Source organism: Crinia signifera, chromosome 7 (genome assembly GCF_055691185.1).
Source record: "Crinia signifera chromosome 7, ASM5569118v1, whole genome shotgun sequence".
In the NCBI taxonomy this organism is placed as follows: domain Eukaryota; kingdom Metazoa; phylum Chordata; class Amphibia; order Anura; family Myobatrachidae; genus Crinia; species Crinia signifera.
In genome coordinates this window covers 106,717,154-106,734,493 of record NC_139223.1, presented here as the reverse complement: position 1 = coordinate 106,734,493, position 17,340 = coordinate 106,717,154, and the positions used below count along the sequence as shown (strand labels likewise).

At 39.1% G+C, this 17,340-nt stretch overlaps 37 non-coding genes across 37 annotated transcripts; all 37 read left to right on the top strand.

Annotated features, from left to right (window-relative positions):
• The first annotated feature begins 299 nt into the window (after positions 1 to 299).
• On the top strand, positions 300 to 418 carry LOC146023374 (5S ribosomal RNA). Its single transcript, XR_014452795.1, has one exon. It is a non-coding gene; the product is annotated as a 5S ribosomal RNA (ribosomal RNA).
• Positions 419 to 764: 346 nt separating this feature from the next.
• On the top strand, positions 765 to 883 carry LOC146022793 (5S ribosomal RNA). The gene has a single exon (XR_014452233.1). It is a non-coding gene; the product is annotated as a 5S ribosomal RNA (ribosomal RNA).
• A 345-nt stretch (positions 884 to 1,228) lies between these two features.
• Positions 1,229 to 1,347, top strand: LOC146023366 (5S ribosomal RNA). The gene has a single exon (XR_014452787.1). It is a non-coding gene; the product is annotated as a 5S ribosomal RNA (ribosomal RNA).
• Positions 1,348 to 1,691: 344 nt separating this feature from the next.
• LOC146021985 (5S ribosomal RNA) lies at positions 1,692 to 1,810 on the top strand. Its single transcript, XR_014451452.1, has one exon. It is a non-coding gene; the product is annotated as a 5S ribosomal RNA (ribosomal RNA).
• A 344-nt stretch (positions 1,811 to 2,154) lies between these two features.
• Positions 2,155 to 2,273, top strand: LOC146022264 (5S ribosomal RNA). Its single transcript, XR_014451729.1, has one exon. It is a non-coding gene; the product is annotated as a 5S ribosomal RNA (ribosomal RNA).
• Positions 2,274 to 2,619: 346 nt separating this feature from the next.
• LOC146022999 (5S ribosomal RNA) lies at positions 2,620 to 2,738 on the top strand. The gene has a single exon (XR_014452431.1). It is a non-coding gene; the product is annotated as a 5S ribosomal RNA (ribosomal RNA).
• Positions 2,739 to 3,083: 345 nt separating this feature from the next.
• On the top strand, positions 3,084 to 3,202 carry LOC146022791 (5S ribosomal RNA). The gene has a single exon (XR_014452231.1). It is a non-coding gene; the product is annotated as a 5S ribosomal RNA (ribosomal RNA).
• A 346-nt stretch (positions 3,203 to 3,548) lies between these two features.
• Positions 3,549 to 3,667, top strand: LOC146022790 (5S ribosomal RNA). The gene has a single exon (XR_014452230.1). It is a non-coding gene; the product is annotated as a 5S ribosomal RNA (ribosomal RNA).
• A 344-nt stretch (positions 3,668 to 4,011) lies between these two features.
• Positions 4,012 to 4,130, top strand: LOC146023373 (5S ribosomal RNA). The gene has a single exon (XR_014452794.1). It is a non-coding gene; the product is annotated as a 5S ribosomal RNA (ribosomal RNA).
• Positions 4,131 to 4,476: 346 nt separating this feature from the next.
• On the top strand, positions 4,477 to 4,595 carry LOC146022789 (5S ribosomal RNA). Its single transcript, XR_014452229.1, has one exon. It is a non-coding gene; the product is annotated as a 5S ribosomal RNA (ribosomal RNA).
• Positions 4,596 to 4,940: 345 nt separating this feature from the next.
• Positions 4,941 to 5,059, top strand: LOC146023365 (5S ribosomal RNA). Its single transcript, XR_014452786.1, has one exon. It is a non-coding gene; the product is annotated as a 5S ribosomal RNA (ribosomal RNA).
• Positions 5,060 to 5,403: 344 nt separating this feature from the next.
• On the top strand, positions 5,404 to 5,522 carry LOC146021984 (5S ribosomal RNA). Its single transcript, XR_014451451.1, has one exon. It is a non-coding gene; the product is annotated as a 5S ribosomal RNA (ribosomal RNA).
• Positions 5,523 to 5,866: 344 nt separating this feature from the next.
• On the top strand, positions 5,867 to 5,985 carry LOC146022263 (5S ribosomal RNA). The gene has a single exon (XR_014451728.1). It is a non-coding gene; the product is annotated as a 5S ribosomal RNA (ribosomal RNA).
• Positions 5,986 to 6,331: 346 nt separating this feature from the next.
• LOC146022998 (5S ribosomal RNA) lies at positions 6,332 to 6,450 on the top strand. The gene has a single exon (XR_014452430.1). It is a non-coding gene; the product is annotated as a 5S ribosomal RNA (ribosomal RNA).
• A 345-nt stretch (positions 6,451 to 6,795) lies between these two features.
• Positions 6,796 to 6,914, top strand: LOC146021982 (5S ribosomal RNA). Its single transcript, XR_014451449.1, has one exon. It is a non-coding gene; the product is annotated as a 5S ribosomal RNA (ribosomal RNA).
• A 346-nt stretch (positions 6,915 to 7,260) lies between these two features.
• Positions 7,261 to 7,379, top strand: LOC146023671 (5S ribosomal RNA). The gene has a single exon (XR_014453081.1). It is a non-coding gene; the product is annotated as a 5S ribosomal RNA (ribosomal RNA).
• A 344-nt stretch (positions 7,380 to 7,723) lies between these two features.
• Positions 7,724 to 7,842, top strand: LOC146022788 (5S ribosomal RNA). The gene has a single exon (XR_014452228.1). It is a non-coding gene; the product is annotated as a 5S ribosomal RNA (ribosomal RNA).
• Positions 7,843 to 8,187: 345 nt separating this feature from the next.
• Positions 8,188 to 8,306, top strand: LOC146023354 (5S ribosomal RNA). Its single transcript, XR_014452775.1, has one exon. It is a non-coding gene; the product is annotated as a 5S ribosomal RNA (ribosomal RNA).
• A 346-nt stretch (positions 8,307 to 8,652) lies between these two features.
• On the top strand, positions 8,653 to 8,771 carry LOC146023554 (5S ribosomal RNA). The gene has a single exon (XR_014452968.1). It is a non-coding gene; the product is annotated as a 5S ribosomal RNA (ribosomal RNA).
• A 345-nt stretch (positions 8,772 to 9,116) lies between these two features.
• LOC146023368 (5S ribosomal RNA) lies at positions 9,117 to 9,235 on the top strand. Its single transcript, XR_014452789.1, has one exon. It is a non-coding gene; the product is annotated as a 5S ribosomal RNA (ribosomal RNA).
• Positions 9,236 to 9,579: 344 nt separating this feature from the next.
• On the top strand, positions 9,580 to 9,698 carry LOC146021981 (5S ribosomal RNA). The gene has a single exon (XR_014451448.1). It is a non-coding gene; the product is annotated as a 5S ribosomal RNA (ribosomal RNA).
• Positions 9,699 to 10,043: 345 nt separating this feature from the next.
• On the top strand, positions 10,044 to 10,162 carry LOC146023357 (5S ribosomal RNA). The gene has a single exon (XR_014452778.1). It is a non-coding gene; the product is annotated as a 5S ribosomal RNA (ribosomal RNA).
• Positions 10,163 to 10,508: 346 nt separating this feature from the next.
• LOC146024258 (5S ribosomal RNA) lies at positions 10,509 to 10,627 on the top strand. The gene has a single exon (XR_014453644.1). It is a non-coding gene; the product is annotated as a 5S ribosomal RNA (ribosomal RNA).
• A 344-nt stretch (positions 10,628 to 10,971) lies between these two features.
• Positions 10,972 to 11,090, top strand: LOC146021980 (5S ribosomal RNA). Its single transcript, XR_014451446.1, has one exon. It is a non-coding gene; the product is annotated as a 5S ribosomal RNA (ribosomal RNA).
• Positions 11,091 to 11,436: 346 nt separating this feature from the next.
• On the top strand, positions 11,437 to 11,555 carry LOC146023080 (5S ribosomal RNA). Its single transcript, XR_014452510.1, has one exon. It is a non-coding gene; the product is annotated as a 5S ribosomal RNA (ribosomal RNA).
• Positions 11,556 to 11,898: 343 nt separating this feature from the next.
• Positions 11,899 to 12,017, top strand: LOC146023353 (5S ribosomal RNA). Its single transcript, XR_014452774.1, has one exon. It is a non-coding gene; the product is annotated as a 5S ribosomal RNA (ribosomal RNA).
• Positions 12,018 to 12,361: 344 nt separating this feature from the next.
• LOC146023268 (5S ribosomal RNA) lies at positions 12,362 to 12,480 on the top strand. The gene has a single exon (XR_014452691.1). It is a non-coding gene; the product is annotated as a 5S ribosomal RNA (ribosomal RNA).
• A 346-nt stretch (positions 12,481 to 12,826) lies between these two features.
• On the top strand, positions 12,827 to 12,945 carry LOC146024009 (5S ribosomal RNA). Its single transcript, XR_014453407.1, has one exon. It is a non-coding gene; the product is annotated as a 5S ribosomal RNA (ribosomal RNA).
• A 345-nt stretch (positions 12,946 to 13,290) lies between these two features.
• On the top strand, positions 13,291 to 13,409 carry LOC146021520 (5S ribosomal RNA). Its single transcript, XR_014451002.1, has one exon. It is a non-coding gene; the product is annotated as a 5S ribosomal RNA (ribosomal RNA).
• A 343-nt stretch (positions 13,410 to 13,752) lies between these two features.
• Positions 13,753 to 13,871, top strand: LOC146023909 (5S ribosomal RNA). The gene has a single exon (XR_014453310.1). It is a non-coding gene; the product is annotated as a 5S ribosomal RNA (ribosomal RNA).
• Positions 13,872 to 14,217: 346 nt separating this feature from the next.
• On the top strand, positions 14,218 to 14,336 carry LOC146024022 (5S ribosomal RNA). Its single transcript, XR_014453419.1, has one exon. It is a non-coding gene; the product is annotated as a 5S ribosomal RNA (ribosomal RNA).
• Positions 14,337 to 14,681: 345 nt separating this feature from the next.
• On the top strand, positions 14,682 to 14,800 carry LOC146021979 (5S ribosomal RNA). The gene has a single exon (XR_014451445.1). It is a non-coding gene; the product is annotated as a 5S ribosomal RNA (ribosomal RNA).
• A 346-nt stretch (positions 14,801 to 15,146) lies between these two features.
• LOC146021978 (5S ribosomal RNA) lies at positions 15,147 to 15,265 on the top strand. Its single transcript, XR_014451444.1, has one exon. It is a non-coding gene; the product is annotated as a 5S ribosomal RNA (ribosomal RNA).
• Positions 15,266 to 15,609: 344 nt separating this feature from the next.
• On the top strand, positions 15,610 to 15,728 carry LOC146022786 (5S ribosomal RNA). The gene has a single exon (XR_014452227.1). It is a non-coding gene; the product is annotated as a 5S ribosomal RNA (ribosomal RNA).
• A 345-nt stretch (positions 15,729 to 16,073) lies between these two features.
• On the top strand, positions 16,074 to 16,192 carry LOC146021977 (5S ribosomal RNA). Its single transcript, XR_014451443.1, has one exon. It is a non-coding gene; the product is annotated as a 5S ribosomal RNA (ribosomal RNA).
• Positions 16,193 to 16,537: 345 nt separating this feature from the next.
• Positions 16,538 to 16,656, top strand: LOC146021975 (5S ribosomal RNA). Its single transcript, XR_014451442.1, has one exon. It is a non-coding gene; the product is annotated as a 5S ribosomal RNA (ribosomal RNA).
• Positions 16,657 to 17,000: 344 nt separating this feature from the next.
• LOC146023556 (5S ribosomal RNA) lies at positions 17,001 to 17,119 on the top strand. The gene has a single exon (XR_014452970.1). It is a non-coding gene; the product is annotated as a 5S ribosomal RNA (ribosomal RNA).
• The last annotated feature ends 221 nt before the right edge of the window (positions 17,120 to 17,340 follow it).

Here is a 17,340-nt window from a genome sequence, read left to right as displayed (position 1 = left end):
TTGGAAACTTTTTCTTTTTATTGCCAGCACAGACATTTAGAAGAGGTCAAACATACACAATAGCCATCACCTAAAGACTTACCACACTGTTTAGGCCCAATTCCAACTGCTTTTGGCAGCTAAACAGTGTTGAGCCTCTTTAGTAGTTTAATTTAAGATCCCCTGCTAATATCATGTCCTGTAGGTCTTTTTACATTGCCAACACATGATTTTTTTCAGTAAGCAAAAACAGTTAGGAAGCTTTTTTATTAGCTTACCTGGTGATAGAAGAGAAGAGGTCAAAAAAGAGCATTTATCTCACCTACAGCCATACCACATTGGATAGGCCCAATCTCTTCTGATCTTGGAAGCTAAGCAGTGTCGGGCCTGGTTAGTACTTGGGTGGGAGACCACATGGGAACACCTGGTGCTGTAGGTTTTTTCACATTACTGGCAAATTGTTTTTATTCTCTAGCTATTTAAATTGGAAACTTTTTATTTTTATTGCCAGTACAGACATTTGGAAGAGGTCAAACAGACACAATAGCCATCACCTAAAGACTTACCACACTGTTTAGGCCCAATTCCAACTGCTTTTGGCAGCTAAACAGTGTATGAGCCTCTTTAGTAGTTTCATTTAAGATCCCCTGCTAATATCATGTCCTGTAGGTCTTTTTACATTACCAAAACATGATTTTTTTCATTAAGCCAAAACAGTTAGGAAACTTTTTTATTAGCTTACCTGGTGATAGAAGTAGAAGAGGGCAAAAAAGTGCATGTATCTCACCTACAGCCATACCACATTGGATAGGCCCAATCTCGTCTGATCTTGGAAGCTAAGCAGTGTTGGGCCTGGTTAGTACTTGGCTGGGAGACCACATGGGAACACCAGGTGCTGTAGGTTTTTTCACATTACTGGCAAATTGTTTTTATTCTCTATCTATTTATATTGGAAACTTTTTCTTTTTATTGCCAGCACAGACATTTAGAAGAGGTCAAACATACACAATAGCCATCACCTAAAGACTTACCACACTGTTTAAGCCCAATTCCAACTGCTTTTGGCAGCTAAACAGTGTTGAGCCTCTTTAGTAGTTTAATTTAAGATCCCCTGCTAATATCATGTCCTGTAGGTCTATTTACATTGCCAACACATGATTTTTTTCAGTAAGCAAAAACAGTTACGAAACTTTTTTATTAGCTTACCTGGTGATAGAAGTAGAAGAGGGCAAAAAAGTGCCTGTTTCTCACCTACAGCCAAACCACATTGGATAGGCCCAATCTCGTCTGATCTTGGAAGCTAAGCAGTGTTGGGCCTGGTTAGTACTTGGGTGGGAGACCACATGGGAACACCAGGTGCTGTAGGTTTTTTCACATTACTGGCAAATTGTTTTTATTCTCTAGCTATTTAAATTGGAAACTTTTTCTTTTTATTGCCTGTAGAGACATTTGTAAGAGGTCAAACAGACACAATAGCCATCACCTAAAGACTTACCACACTGTTTAGGCCCAATTCCAACTGCTTTTGGCAGCTAAACAGTGTTGAGCCTCTTTAGTAGTTTAATTTAAGATCCCCTGCTAATATCATGTCCTGTAGGTCTTTTTACATTACCAACACATGATTTTTTTCAGTAAGCAAAAACAGTTAGGAAGCTTTTTTATTAGCTTACCTTGTGATAGAAGAGAAGAGGGCAAAAAAGAGCATGTATCTCACCTACAGCCATACCACATTGGATAGGCCCAATCTCGTCTGATCTTGGAAGCTAAGCAGTGTTGGGCCTGGTTAGTACTTGGGTGGGAGACCACATGGGAACACCAGGTGCTGTAGGTTTTTTCACATTACTGGCAAATTGTTTTTATTCTCTATCTATTTAAATTGGAAACTTTTTCTTTTTATTGCCAGCACAGACATTTAGAAGAGGTCAAACATACACAATAGCCATCACCTAAAGACTTACCACACTGTTTAGGCCAAATTCCAACTGCTTTTGGCAGCTAAACAGTGTTGAGCCTCTTTAGTATTTTAATTTAAGATCCCCTGCTAATATCATGTCCTGTAGGTCTTTTTACATTACCAACACATGATTTTTTTCAGTAAGCAAAAACAGTTAGGAAGCTTTTTTATTAGCTTACCTGGTGATAGAAGAGAAGAGGGCAAAAAAGAGCATGTATCTCACCTACAGCCATACCACATTGGATAGGCCCAATCTCGTCTGATCTTGGAAGCTAAGCAGTGTTGGGCCTGGTTAGTACTTGGGTGGGAGACCACATGGGAACACCTGGTGCTGTAGGTTTTTTCACATTACTGGCAAATTGTTTTTATTCTCTAGCTATTTAAATTGGAAACTTTTTCTTTTTATTGCCAGTACAGACATTTGGAAGAGGTCAAACAGACACAATAGCCATCACCTAAAGACTTAGCACACTGTTTAGGCCCAATTCCAACTGCTTTTGGCAGCTAAACAGTGTATGAGCCTCTTTAGTAGTTTCATTTAAGATCCCCTGCTAATATCATGTCCTGTAGGTCTTTTTACATTACCAAAACATGATTTTTTTCATTAAGCCAAAACAGTTAGGAAACTTTTTTATTAGCTTACCTGGTGATAGAAGTAGAAGAGGGCAAAAAAGTGCATGTATCTCACCTACAGCCATACCACATTGGATAGGCCCAATCTCATCTGATCTTGAAAGCTAAGCAGTGTTGGGCCTGGTTAGTACTTGGGTGGGAGACCACATGGGAACACCAGGTGCTGTAGGTTTTTTCACATTACTGGCAAATTGTTTTTATTCTCTATCTATTTAAATTGGAAACTTTTTCTTTTTATTGCCAGCACAGACATTTAGAAGAGGTCAAACATACACAATAGCCATCACCTAAAGACTTACCACACTGTTTAGGCCCAATTCCAACTGCTTTTGGCAGCTAAACAGTGTTGAGCCTCTTTAGTAGTTTAATTTAAGATCCCCTGCTAATATCATGTCCTGTAGGTCTTTTTACATTGCCAACACATAATTTTTTTCAGTAAGCAAAAACAGTTACGAAACTTTTTTATTAGCTTACCTGGTGATAGAAGTAGAAGAGGGCAAAAAAGTGCCTGTATCTCACCTACAGCCATACCACATTGGATAGGCCCAATCTCGTCTGATCTTGGAAGCTAAGCAGTGTTGGGCCTGGTTAGTACTTGGCTGGGAGACCACATGGGAACACCAGGTGCTGTAGGTTTTTTCACGTTACTGGCAAATTGTTTTTATTCTCTATCTATTTAAATTGGAAACTTTTTCTTTTTATTGCCAGCACAGACATTTAGAAGAGGTCAAACATACACAATAGCCATCACCTAAAGACTTACCACACTGTTTAGGCCCAATTCCAACTGCTTTTGGCAGCTAAACAGTGTATGAGCCTCTTTAGTAGTTTCATTTAAGATCCCCTGCTAATATCATGTCCTGTAGGTCTTTTTACATTACCAAAACATGATTTTTTTCATTAAGCCAAAACAGTTAGGAAACTTTTTTATTAGCTTACCTGGTGATAGAAGTAGAAGAGGGCAAAAAAGTGCATGTATCTCACCTACAGCCATACCACATTGGATAGGCCCAATCTCGTCTGATCTTGGAAGCTAAGCAGTGTTGGGCCTGGTTAGTACTTGGCTGGGAGACCACATGGGAACACCAGGTGCTGTAGGTTTTTTCACGTTACTGGCAAATTGTTTTTATTCTCTATCTATTTAAATTGGAAACTTTTTCTTTTTATTGCCAGCACAGACATTTAGAAGAGGTCAAACATACACAATAGCCATCACCTAAAGACTTACCACACTGTTTAGGCCCAATTCCAACTGCTTTTGGCAGCTAAACAGTGTTGAGCCTCTTTAGTAGTTTAATTTAAGATCCCCTGCTAATATCATGTCCTGTAGGTCTTTTTACATTGCCAACACATGATTTTTTTCAGTAAGCAAAAACAGTTAGGAAGCTTTTTTATTAGCTTACCTGGTGATAGAAGAGAAGAGGTCAAAAAAGAGCATTTATCTCACCTACAGCCATACCACATTGGATAGGCCCAATCTCTTCTGATCTTGGAAGCTAAGCAGTGTCGGGCCTGGTTAGTACTTGGGTGGGAGACCACATGGGAACACCTGGTGCTGTAGGTTTTTTCACATTACTGGCAAATTGTTTTTATTCTCTAGCTATTTAAATTGGAAACTTTTTATTTTTATTGCCAGTACAGACATTTGGAAGAGGTCAAACAGACACAATAGCCATCACCTAAAGACTTACCACACTGTTTAGGCCCAATTCCAACTGCTTTTGGCAGCTAAACAGTGTATGAGCCTCTTTAGTAGTTTCATTTAAGATCCCCTGCTAATATCATGTCCTGTAGGTCTTTTTACATTACCAAAACATGATTTTTTTCATTAAGCCAAAACAGTTAGGAAACTTTTTTATTAGCTTACCTGGTGATAGAAGTAGAAGAGGGCAAAAAAGTGCATGTATCTCACCTACAGCCATACCACATTGGATAGGCCCAATCTCGTCTGATCTTGGAAGCTAAGCAGTGTTGGGCCTGGTTAGTACTTGGCTGGGAGACCACATGGGAACACCAGGTGCTGTAGGTTTTTTCACATTACTGGCAAATTGTTTTTATTCTCTATCTATTTATATTGGAAACTTTTTCTTTTTATTGCCAGCACAGACATTTAGAAGAGGTCAAACATACACAATAGCCATCACCTAAAGACTTACCACACTGTTTAAGCCCAATTCCAACTGCTTTTGGCAGCTAAACAGTGTTGAGCCTCTTTAGTAGTTTAATTTAAGATCCCCTGCTAATATCATGTCCTGTAGGTCTATTTACATTGCCAACACATGATTTTTTTCAGTAAGCAAAAACAGTTACGAAACTTTTTTATTAGCTTACCTGGTGATAGAAGTAGAAGAGGGCAAAAAAGTGCCTGTATCTCACCTACAGCCAAACCACATTGGATAGGCCCAATCTCGTCTGATCTTGGAAGCTAAGCAGTGTTGGGCCTGGTTAGTACTTGGGTGGGAGACCACATGGGAACACCAGGTGCTGTAGGTTTTTTCACATTACTGGCAAATTGTTTTTATTCTCTAGCTATTTAAATTGGAAACTTTTTCTTTTTATTGCCTGTAGAGACATTTGTAAGAGGTCAAACAGACACAATAGCCATCACCTAAAGACTTACCACACTGTTTAGGCCCAATTCCAACTGCTTTTGGCAGCTAAACAGTGTTGAGCCTCTTTAGTAGTTTAATTTAAGATCCCCTGCTAATATCATGTCCTGTAGGTCTTTTTACATTACCAACACATGATTTTTTTAAGTAAGCAAAAACAGTTAGGAAGCTTTTTTATTAGCTTACCTTGTGATAGAAGAGAAGAGGGCAAAAAAGAGCATGTATCTCACCTACAGCCATACCACATTGGATAGGCCCAATCTCGTCTGATCTTGGAAGCTAAGCAGTGTTGGGCCTGGTTAGTACTTGGGTGGGAGACCACATGGGAACACCAGGTGCTGTAGGTTTTTTCACATTACTGGCAAATTGTTTTTATTCTCTATCTATTTAAATTGGAAACTTTTTCTTTTTATTGCCAGCACAGACATTTAGAAGAGGTCAAACATACACAATAGCCATCACCTAAAGACTTACCACACTGTTTAGGCCAAATTCCAACTGCTTTTGGCAGCTAAACAGTGTTGAGCCTCTTTAGTATTTTAATTTAAGATCCCCTGCTAATATCATGTCCTGTAGGTCTTTTTACATTACCAACACATGATTTTTTTCAGTAAGCAAAAACAGTTAGGAAGCTTTTTTATTAGCTTACCTGGTGATAGAAGAGAAGAGGGCAAAAAAGAGCATGTATCTCACCTACAGCCATACCACATTGGATAGGCCCAATCTCGTCTGATCTTGGAAGCTAAGCAGTGTTGGGCCTGGTTAGTACTTGGGTGGGAGACCACATGGGAACACCTGGTGCTGTAGGTTTTTTCACATTACTGGCAAATTGTTTTTATTATCTAGCTATTTAAATTGGAAACTTTTTCTTTTTATTGCCAGTACAGACATTTGGAAGAGGTCAAACAGACACAATAGCCATCACCTAAAGACTTAGCACACTGTTTAGGCCCAATTCCAACTGCTTTTGGCAGCTAAACAGTGTATGAGCCTCTTTAGTAGTTTCATTTAAGATCCCCTGCTAATATCATGTCCTGTAGGTCTTTTTACATTACCAAAACATGATTTTTTTCATTAAGCCAAAACAGTTAGGAAACTTTTTTATTAGCTTACCTGGTGATAGAAGTAGAAGAGGGCAAAAAAGTGCATGTATCTCACCTACAGCCATACCACATTGGATAGGCCCAATCTCATCTGATCTTGAAAGCTAAGCAGTGTTGGGCCTGGTTAGTACTTGGGTGGGAGACCACATGGGAACACCAGGTGCTGTAGGTTTTTTCACATTACTGGCAAATTGTTTTTATTCTCTATCTATTTAAATTGGAAACTTTTTCTTTTTATTGCCAGCACAGACATTTAGAAGAGGTCAAACATACACAATAGCCATCACCTAAAGACTTACCACACTGTTTAGGCCCAATTCCAACTGCTTTTGGCAGCTAAACAGTGTTGAGCCTCTTTAGTAGTTTAATTTAAGATCCCCTGCTAATATCATGTCCTGTAGGTCTTTTTACATTGCCAACACATAATTTTTTTCAGTAAGCAAAAACAGTTACGAAACTTTTTTATTAGCTTACCTGGTGATAGAAGTAGAAGAGGGCAAAAAAGTGCCTGTATCTCACCTACAGCCATACCACATTGGATAGGCCCAATCTCGTCTGATCTTGGAAGCTAAGCAGTGTTGGGCCTGGTTAGTACTTGGGTGGGAGACCACATGGGAACACCAGGTGCTGTAGGTTTTTTCACATTACTGGCAAATTGTTTTTATTCTCTAGCTATTTAAATTGGAAACTTTTTCTTTTTATTGCCTGTAGAGACATTTGTAAGAGGTCAAACAGACACAATAGCCATCACCTAAAGACTTACCACACTGTTTAGGCCCAATTCCAACTGCTTTTGGCAGCTAAACAGTGTATGAGCCTCTTTAGTAGTTTCATTTAAGATCCCCTGCTAATATCATGTCCTGTAGGTCTTTTTACATTACCAAAACATGATTTTTTTCATTAAGCCAAAACAGTTAGGAAACTTTTTTATTAGCTTACCTGGTGATAGAAGTAGAAGAGGGCAAAAAAGTGCATGTATCTCACCTACAGCCATACCACATTGGATAGGCCCAATCTTGTCTGATCTTGGAAGCTAAGCAGTGTTGGGCCTGGTTAGTACTTGGGTGGGAGACCACATGGGAACACCAGGTGCTGTAGGTTTTTTCACATTACTGGCAAATTGTTTTTATTCTCTAGCTATTTAAATTGGAAACTTTTTCTTTTTATTGCCTGTAGAGACATTTGTAAGAGGTCAAACAGACACAATAGCCATCACCTAAAGACTTACCACACTGTTTAGGCCCAATTCCAACTGCTTTTGGCAGCTAAACAGTGTTAAGCCTCTTTAGTAGTTTAATTTAAGATCCCCTGCTAATATCATGTCCTGTAGGTCTTTTTACATTACCAACACATGATTTTTTTCAGTAAGCAAAAACAGTTACGAAGCTTTTTTATTAGCTTACCTGGTGATAGAAGAGAAGAGGTCAAAAACGAGCATGTATCTCACCTACAGCCATACCACATTGGATAGGCCCAATCTCGTCTGATCTTGGAAGCTAAGCAGTGTTGGGCCTGGTTAGTACTTGGCTGGGAGACCACATGGGAACACCAGGTGCTGTAGGTTTTTTCACGTTACTGGCAAATTGTTTTTATTCTCTATCTATTTAAATTGGAAACTTTTTTCTTTTTATTGCCAGCACAGACATTTAGAAGAGGTCAAACATACACAATAGCCATCACCTAAAGACTTACCACACTGTTTAGGCCCAATTCCAACTGCTTTTGGCAGCTAAACAGTGTTGAGCCTCTTTAGTAGTTTAATTTAAGATCCCCTGCTAATATCATGTCCTGTAGGTCTTTTTACATTGCCAACACATGATTTTTTTCAGTAAGCAAAAACAGTTAGGAAGCTTTTTTATTAGCTTACCTGGTGATAGAAGAGAAGAGGTCAAAAAAGAGCATTTATCTCATCTACAGCCATACCACATTGGATAGGCCCAATCTCGTCTGATCTTGGAAGCTAAGCAGTGTCGGGCCTGGTTAGTACTTGGGTGGGAGACCACATGGGAACACCTGGTGCTGTAGGTTTTTTCACATTACTGGCAAATTGTTTTTATTCTCTAGCTATTTAAATTGGAAACTTTTTCTTTTTATTGCCAGTACAGACATTTGGAAGAGGTCAAACAGACACAATAGCCATCACCTAAAGACTTACCACACTGTTTAGGCCCAATTCCAACTGCTTTTGGCAGCTAAACAGTGTATGAGCCTCTTTAGTAGTTTCATTTAAGATCCCCTGCTAATATCATGTCCTGTAGGTCTTTTTACATTACCAAAACATGATTTTTTTCATTAAGCCAAAACAGTTAGGAAACTTTTTTATTAGCTTACCTGGTGATAGAAGTAGAAGAGGGCAAAAAAGTGCATGTATCTCACCTACAGCCATACCACATTGGATAGGCCCAATCCCGTCAGATCTTGGAAGCTAAGAAGTGTTGGGCCTGGTTAGTACTTGGCTGGGAGACCACATGGGAACACCAGGTGCTGTAGGTTTTTTCACATTACTGGCAAATTGTTTTTATTCTCTATCTATTTATATTGGAAACTTTTTCTTTTTATTGCCAGCACAGACATTTAGAAGAGGTCAAACATACACAATAGCCATCACCTAAAGACTTACCACACTGTTTAGGCCCAATTCCAACTGCTTTTGGCAGCTAAACAGTGTTGAGCCTCTTTAGTAGTTTAATTTAAGATCCCCTGCTAATATCATGTCCTGTAGGTCTATTTACATTGCCAACACATGATTTTTTTCAGTAAGCAAAAACAGTTACGAAACTTTTTTATTAGCTTACCTGGTGATAGAAGTAGAAGAGGGCAAAAAAGTGCCTGTATCTCACCTACAGCCATACCACATTGGATATGCCCAATCTCGTCTGATCTTGGAAGCTAAGCAGTGTTGGGCCTGGTTAGTACTTGGGTGGGAGACCACATGGGAACACCAGGTGCTGTAGGTTTTTTCACATTACTGGCAAATTGTTTTTATTCTCTATCTATTTAAATTGGAAACTTTTTCTTTTTATTGCCAGCACAGACATTTAGAAGAGGTCAAACATACACAATAGCCATCACCTAAAGACTTACCACACTGTTTAGGCCAAATTCCAACTGCTTTTGGCAGCTAAACAGTCTTGAGCCTCTTTAGTATTTTAATTTAAGATCCCCTGCTAATATCATGTCCTGTAGGTCTTTTTACATTACCAACACATGATTTTTTTCAGTAAGCAAAAACAGTTAGGAAGCTTTTTTATTAGCTTACCTGGTGATAGAAGAGAAGAGGGCAAAAAAGAGCATGTATCTCACCTACAGCCATACCACATTGGATAGGCCCAATCTCGTCTGATCTTGGAAGCTAAGCAGTGTTGGGCCTGGTTAGTACTTGGGTGGGAGACCACATGGGAACACCAGGTGCTGTAGGTTTTTTCACATTACTGGCAAATTGTTTTTATTCTCTATCTATTTAAATTGGAAACTTTTTCTTTTTATTGCCAGCACAGACATTTAGAAGAGGTCAAACATACACAATAGCCATCACCTAAAGACTTACCACACTGTTTAGGCCCAATTCCAACTGCTTTTGGCAGCTAAACAGTGTTGAGCCTCTTTAGTAGTTTAATTTAAGATCCCCTGCTAATATCATGTCCTGTAGGTCTTTTTACATTGCCAACACATGATTTTTTTCAGTAAGCAAAAACAGTTACGAAACTTTTTTATTAGCTTACCTGGTGATAGAAGTAGAAGAGGGCAAAAAAGTGCCTGTATCTCACCTACAGCCATACCACATTGGATATGCCCAATCTCGTCTGATCTTGGAAGCTAAGCAGTGTTGGGCCTGGTTAGTACTTGGGTGGGAGACCACATGGGAACACCAGGTGCTGTAGGTTTTTTCACATTACTGGCAAATTGTTTTTATTCTCTATCTATTTAAATTGGAAACTTTTTCTTTTTATTGCCAGCACAGACATTTAGAAGAGGTCAAACATACACAATAGCCATCACCTAAAGACTTACCACACTGTTTAGGCCCAATTCCAACTGCTTTTGGCAGCTAAACAGTGTATGAGCCTCTTTAGTAGTTTCATTTAAGATCCCCTGCTAATATCATGTCCTGTAGGTCTTTTTACATTACCAAAACATGATTTTTTTAATTAAGCCAAAACAGTTAGGAAACTTTTTTATTAGCTTACCTGGTGATAGAAGTAGAAGAGGGCAAAAAAGTGCATGTATCTCACATACAGCCATACCCCATTGGATAGGCCCAATCTCGTTTGATCTTGGAAGCTAAGCAGTGTTGGGCCTGGTTAGTACTTGGGTGGGAGACCACATGGGAACACCAGGTGCTGTAGGTTTTTTCACATTACTGGCAAATTGTTTTTATTCTCTATCTATTTAAATTGGAAACTTTTTCTTTTTATTGCCAGCACAGACATTTAGAAGAGGTCAAACATACACAATAGCCATCACCTAAAGACTTACCACACTGTTTAGGCCAAATTCCAACTGCTTTTGGCAGCTAAACAGTCTTGAGCCTCTTTAGTATTTTAATTTAAGATCCCCTGCTAATATCATGTCCTGTAGGTCTTTTTACATTACCAACACATGATTTTTTTCAGTAAGCAAAAACAGTTAGGAAGCTTTTTTATTAGCTTACCTGGTGATAGAAGAGAAGAGGGCAAAAAAGAGCATGTATCTCACCTACAGCCATACCACATTGGATAGGCCCAATCTCGTCTGATCTTGGAAGCTAAGCAGTGTTGGGCCTGGTTAGTACTTGGGTGGGAGACCACATGGGAACACCAGGTGCTGTAGGTTTTTTCACATTACTGGCAAATTGTTTTTATTCTCTATCTATTTAAATTGGAAACTTTTTCTTTTTATTGCCAGCACAGACATTTAGAAGAGGTCAAACATACACAATAGCCATCACCTAAAGACTTACCACACTGTTTAGGCCCAATTCCAACTGCTTTTGGCAGCTAAACAGTGTTGAGCCTCTTTAGTAGTTTAATTTAAGATCCCCTGCTAATATCATGTCCTGTAGGTCTTTTTACATTGCCAACACATGATTTTTTTTCAGTAAGCAAAAACAGTTACGAAACTTTTTTATTAGCTTACCTGGTGATAGAAGTAGAAGAGGGCAAAAAAGTGCCTGTAGCTCACCTACAGCCATACCACATTGGATTTGTCCAATCTCGTCTGATCTTGGAAGCTAAGCAGTGTTGGGCCTGGTTAGTACTTGGGTGGGAGACCACATGGGAACACCAGGTGCTGTAGGTTTTTTCACATTACTGGCAAATTGTTTTTATTCTCTAGCTATTTAAATTGGAAACTTTTTCTTTTTATTGCCTGTAGAGACATTTGTAAGAGGTCAAACAGACACAATGGCCATCACCTAAAGACTTACCACACTGTTTAGGCCCAATTCCAACTGCTTTTGGCAGCTAAACAGTGTTGAGCCTCTTTAGTAGTTTAATTTAAGATCCCCTGCTAATATCATGTCCTGTAGGTCTTTTTACATTACCAACACATGATTTTTTCAGTAAGCAAAAACAGTTAGGAAGCTTTTTTATTAGCTTACCTGGTGATAGAAGAGAAGAGGTCAAAAAAGAGCATTTATCTCATCTACAGCCATACCACATTGGATAGGCCCAATCTCGTCTGATCTTGGAAGCTAAGCAGTGTCGGGCCTGGTTAGTACTTGGGTGGGAGACCACATGGGAACACCTGGTGCTGTAGGTTTTTTCACATTACTGGCAAATTGTTTTTATTCTCTATCTATTTAAATTGGAAACTTTTTCTTTTTATTGCCAGTACAGACATTTGGAAGAGGTCAAACAGACACAATAGCCATCACCTAAAGACTTACCACACTGTTTAGGCCCAATTCCAACTGCTTTTGGCAGCTAAACAGTGTTGAGCCTCTTTAGTAGTTTAATTTAAGATCCCCTGCTAATATCATGTCCTGTAGGTCTTTTTACATTACCAACACTTGATTTTTTTCAGTAAGCAAAAACAGTTAGGAAGCTTTTTTATTAGCTTACCTGGTGATAGAAGAGAAGAGGGCAAAAAAGAGCATGTATCTCACCTACAGCCATACCACATTGGATAGGCCCAATCTCGTCTGATCTTGGAAGCCAAGCAGTGTTGGGCCTGGTTAGTACTTGGGTGGGAGACCACATGGGAACACCTGGTGCTGTAGGTTTTTTCACATTACTGGCAAATTGTTTTTATTCTCTAGCTATTTAAATTGGAAACTTTTTCTTTTTATTGCCAGTACAGACATTTGGAAGAGGTCAAACAGACACAATAGCCATCACCTAAAGACTTACCACACTGTTTAGGCCCAATTCCAACTGCTTTTGGCAGCTAAACAGTGTATGAGCCTCTTTAGTAGTTTCATTTAAGATCCCCTGCTAATATCATGTCCTGTAGGTCTTTTTACATTACCAAAACATGATTTTTTTCATTAAGCCAAAACAGTTAGGAAACTTTTTTATTAGCTTACCTGGTGATAGAAGTAGAAGAGGGCAAAAAAGTGCATGTATCTCACCTACAGCCATACCACATTGGATAGGCCCAATCTCCTCTGATCTTGAAAGCTAAGCAGTGTTGGGCCTGGTTAGTACTTGGGTGGGAGACCACATGGGAACACCAGGTGCTGTAGGTTTTTTCACATTACTGGCAAATTGTTTTTATTCTCTATCTATTTAAATTGGAAACTTTTTCTTTTTATTGCCAGCACAGACATTTAGAAGAGGTCAAACATACACAATAGCCATCACCTAAAGACTTACCACACTGTTTAGGCCCAATTCCAACTGCTTTTGGCAGCTAAACAGTGTTGAGCCTCTTTAGTAGTTTAATTTAAGATCCCCTGCTAATATCATGTCCTGTAGGTCTTTTTACATTGCCAACACATAATTTTTTTCAGTAAGCAAAAACAGTTACGAAACTTTTTTATTAGCTTACCTGGTGATAGAAGTAGAAGAGGGCAAAAAAGTGCCTGTATCTCACCTACAGCCATACCACATTGGATAGGCCCAATCTCATCTGATCTTGGAAGCTAAGCAGTGTTGGGCCTGGTTAGTACTTGGGTGGGAGACCACATGGGAACACCAGGTGCTGTAGGTTTTTTCACATTACTGGCAAATTGTTTTTATTCTCTAGCTATTTAAATTGGAAACTTTTTCTTTTTATTGCCTGTAGAGACATTTGTAAGAGGTCAAACAGACACAATGGCCATCACCTAAAGACTTACCACACTGTTTAGGCCCAATTCCAACTGCTTTTGGCAGCTAAACAGTGTTGAGCCTCTTTAGTAGTTTAATTTAAGATCCCCTGCTAATATCATGTCCTGTAGGTCTTTTTACATTACCAACACATGATTTTTTCAGTAAGCAAAAACAGTTAGGAAGCTTTTTTATTAGCTTACCTGGTGATAGAAGAGAAGAGGGCAAAAAAGAGCATGTATCTCACCTACAGCCATACCACATTGGATAGGCCCAATCTCGTCTGATCTTGGAAGCCAAGCAGTGTTGGGCCTGGTTTGTACTTGGGTGGGAGACCACATGGGAACACCTGGTGCTGTAGGTTTTTTCACATTACTGGCAAATTGTTTTTATTCTCTAGCTATTTAAATTGGAAACTTTTTCTTTTTATTGCCAGTACAGACATTTGGAAGAGGTCAAACAGACACAATAGCCATCACCTAAAGACTTACCACACTGTTTAGGCCCAATTCCAACTGCTTTTGGCAGCTAAACAGTGTATGAGCCTCTTTAGTAGTTTCATTTAAGATCCCCTGCTAATATCATGTCCTGTAGGTCTTTTTACATTACCAAAACATGATTTTTTTCATTAAGCCAAAACAGTTAGGAAACTTTTTTATTAGCTTACCTGGTGATAGAAGTAGAAGAGGGCAAAAAAGTGCATGTATCTCAGCTACAGCCATACCACATTGGATAGGCCCAATCTCATCTGATCTTGAAAGCTAAGCAGTGTTGGGCCTGGTTAGTACTTGGGTGGGAGACCACATGGGAACACCAGGTGCTGTAGGTTTTTTCACATTACTGGCAAATTGTTTTTATTCTCTATCTATTTAAATTGGAAACTTTTTCTTTTTATTGCCAGCACAGACATTTAGAAGAGGTCAAACATACACAATAGACATCACCTAAAGACTTACCACACTGTTTAGGCCCAATTCCAACTGCTTTTGGCAGCTAAACAGTGTTGAGCCTCTTTAGTAGTTTAATTTAAGATCCCCTGCTAATATCATGTCCTGTAGGTCTTTTTACATTGCCAACACATAATTTTTTTCAGTAAGCAAAAACAGTTACGAAACTTTTTTATTAGCTTACCTGGTGATAGAAGTAGAAGAGGGCAAAAAAGTGCCTGTATCTCACCTACAGCCATACCACATTGGATAGGCCCAATCTCGTCTGATCTTGGAAGCTAAGCAGTGTTGGGCCTGGTTAGTACTTGGGTGGGAGACCACATGGGAACACCAGGTGCTGTAGGTTTTTTCACATTACTGGCAAATTGTTTTTATTCTCTAGCTATTTAAATTGGAAACTTTTTCTTTTTATTGCCTGTAGAGACATTTGTAAGAGGTCAAACAGACACAATAGCCATCACCTAAAGACTTACCACACTGTTTAGGCCCAATTCCAACTGCTTTTGGCAGCTAAACAGTGTATGAGCCTCTTTAGTAGTTTCATTTAAGATCCCCTGCTAATATCATGTCCTGTAGGTCTTTTTACATTACCAAAACATGATTTTTTTCATTAAGCCAAAACAGTTAGGAAACTTTTTTATTAGCTTACCTGGTGATAGAAGTAGAAGAGGGCAAAAAAGTGCATGTATCTCACCTACAGCCATACCACATTGGATAGGCCCAATCTCGTCTGATCTTGGAAGCTAAGCAGTGTTGGGCCTGGTTAGTACTTGGGTGGGAGACCACATGGGAACACCAGGTGCTGTAGGTTTTTTCACATTACTGGCAAATTGTTTTTATTCTCTAGCTATTTAAATTGGAAACTTTTTCTTTTTATTGCCTGTAGAGACATTTGTAAGAGGTCAAACAGACACAATAGCCATCACCTAAAGACTTACCACACTGTTTAGGCCCAATTCCAACTGCTTTTGGCAGCTAAACAGTGTTAAGCCTCTTTAGTAGTTTAATTTAAGATCCCCTGCTAATATCATGTCCTGTAGGTCTTTTTACATTACCAACACATGATTTTTTTCAGTAAGCAAAAACAGTTAGGAAGCTTTTTTATTAGCTTACCTGGTGATAGAAGAGAAGAGGTCAAAAACGAGCATGTATCTCACCTACAGCCATACCACATTGGATAGGCCCAATCTCGTCTGATCTTGGAAGCTAAGCAGTGTTGGGCCTGGTTAGTACTTGGCTGGGAGACCACATGGGAACACCAGGTGCTGTAGGTTTTTTCACATTACTGGCAAATTGTTTTTATTCTCTATCTATTTAAATTGGAAACTTTTTCTTTTTATTGCCAGCACAGACATTTAGAAGAGGTCAAACATACACAATAGCCATCACCTAAAGACTTACCACACTGTTTAGGCCCAATTCCAACTGCTTTTGGCAGCTAAACAGTGTTGAGCCTCTTTAGTAGTTTAATTTAAGATCCCCTGCTAATATCATGTCCTGTAGGTCTTTTTACATTGCCAACACATAATTTTTTTCAGTAAGCAAAAACAGTTACGAAACTTTTTTATTAGCTTACCTGGTGATAGAAGTAGAAGAGGGCAAAAAAGTGCCTGTATCTCACCTACAGCCATACCACATTGGATAGGCCCAATCTCGTCTGATCTTGGAAGCTAAGCAGTGTTGGGCCTGGTTAGTACTTGGGTGGGAGACCACATGGGAACACCAGGTGCTGTAGGTTTTTTCACATTACTGGCAAATTGTTTTTATTCTCTAGCTATTTAAATTGGAAACTTTTTCTTTTTATTGCCTGTAGAGACATTTGTAAGAGGTCAAACAGACACAATAGCCATCACCTAAAGACTTACCACACTGTTTAGGCCCAATTCCAACTGCTTTTGGCAGCTAAACAGTGTTAAGCCTCTTTAGTAGTTTAATTTAAGATCCCCTGCTAATATCATGTCCTGTAGGTCTTTTTACATTACCAAAACATGATTTTTTTCATTAAGCCAAAACAGTTAGGAAACTTTTTTATTAGCTTACCTGGTGATAGAAGTAGAAGAGGGCAAAAAAGTGCATGTATCTCACCTACAGCCATACCACATTGGATAGGCCCAATCTCGTCTGATCTTGGAAGCTAAGCAGTGTTGGGCCTGGTTAGTACTTGGGTGGGAGACCACATGGGAACACCAGGTGCTGTAGGTTTTTTCACATTACTGGCAAATTGTTTTTATTCTCTAGCTATTTAAATTGGAAACTTTTTCTTTTTATTGCCTGTAGAGACATTTGTAAGAGGTCAAACAGACACAATAGCCATCACCTAAAGACTTACCACACTGTTTAGGCCCAATTCCAACTGCTTTTGGCAGCTAAACAGTGTTAAGCCTCTTTAGTAGTTTAATTTAAGATCCCCTGCTAATATCATGTCCTGTAGGTCTTTTTACATTACCAACACATGATTTTTTTCAGTAAGCAAAAACAGTTAGGAAGCTTTTTTATTAGCTTACCTGGTGATAGAAGAGAAGAGGTCAAAAACGAGCATGTATCTCACCTACAGCCATACCACATTGGATAGGCCCAATCTCGTCTGATCTTGGAAGCTAAGCAGTGTTGGGCTTGGTTAGTACTTGGCTGGGAGACCACATGGGAACACCAGGTGCTGTAGGTTTTTTCACGTTACTGGCAAATTGTTTTTATTCTCTATCTATTTAAATTGGAAACTTTTTCTTTTTATTGCCAGCACAGACATTTAGAAGAGGTCAAACATACACAATAGCCATCACCTAAAGACTTACCACACTGTTTAGGCCCAATTCCAACTGCTTTTGGCAGCTAAACAGTGTTGAGCCTCTTTAGTAGTTTAATTTAAGATCCCCTGCTAATATCATG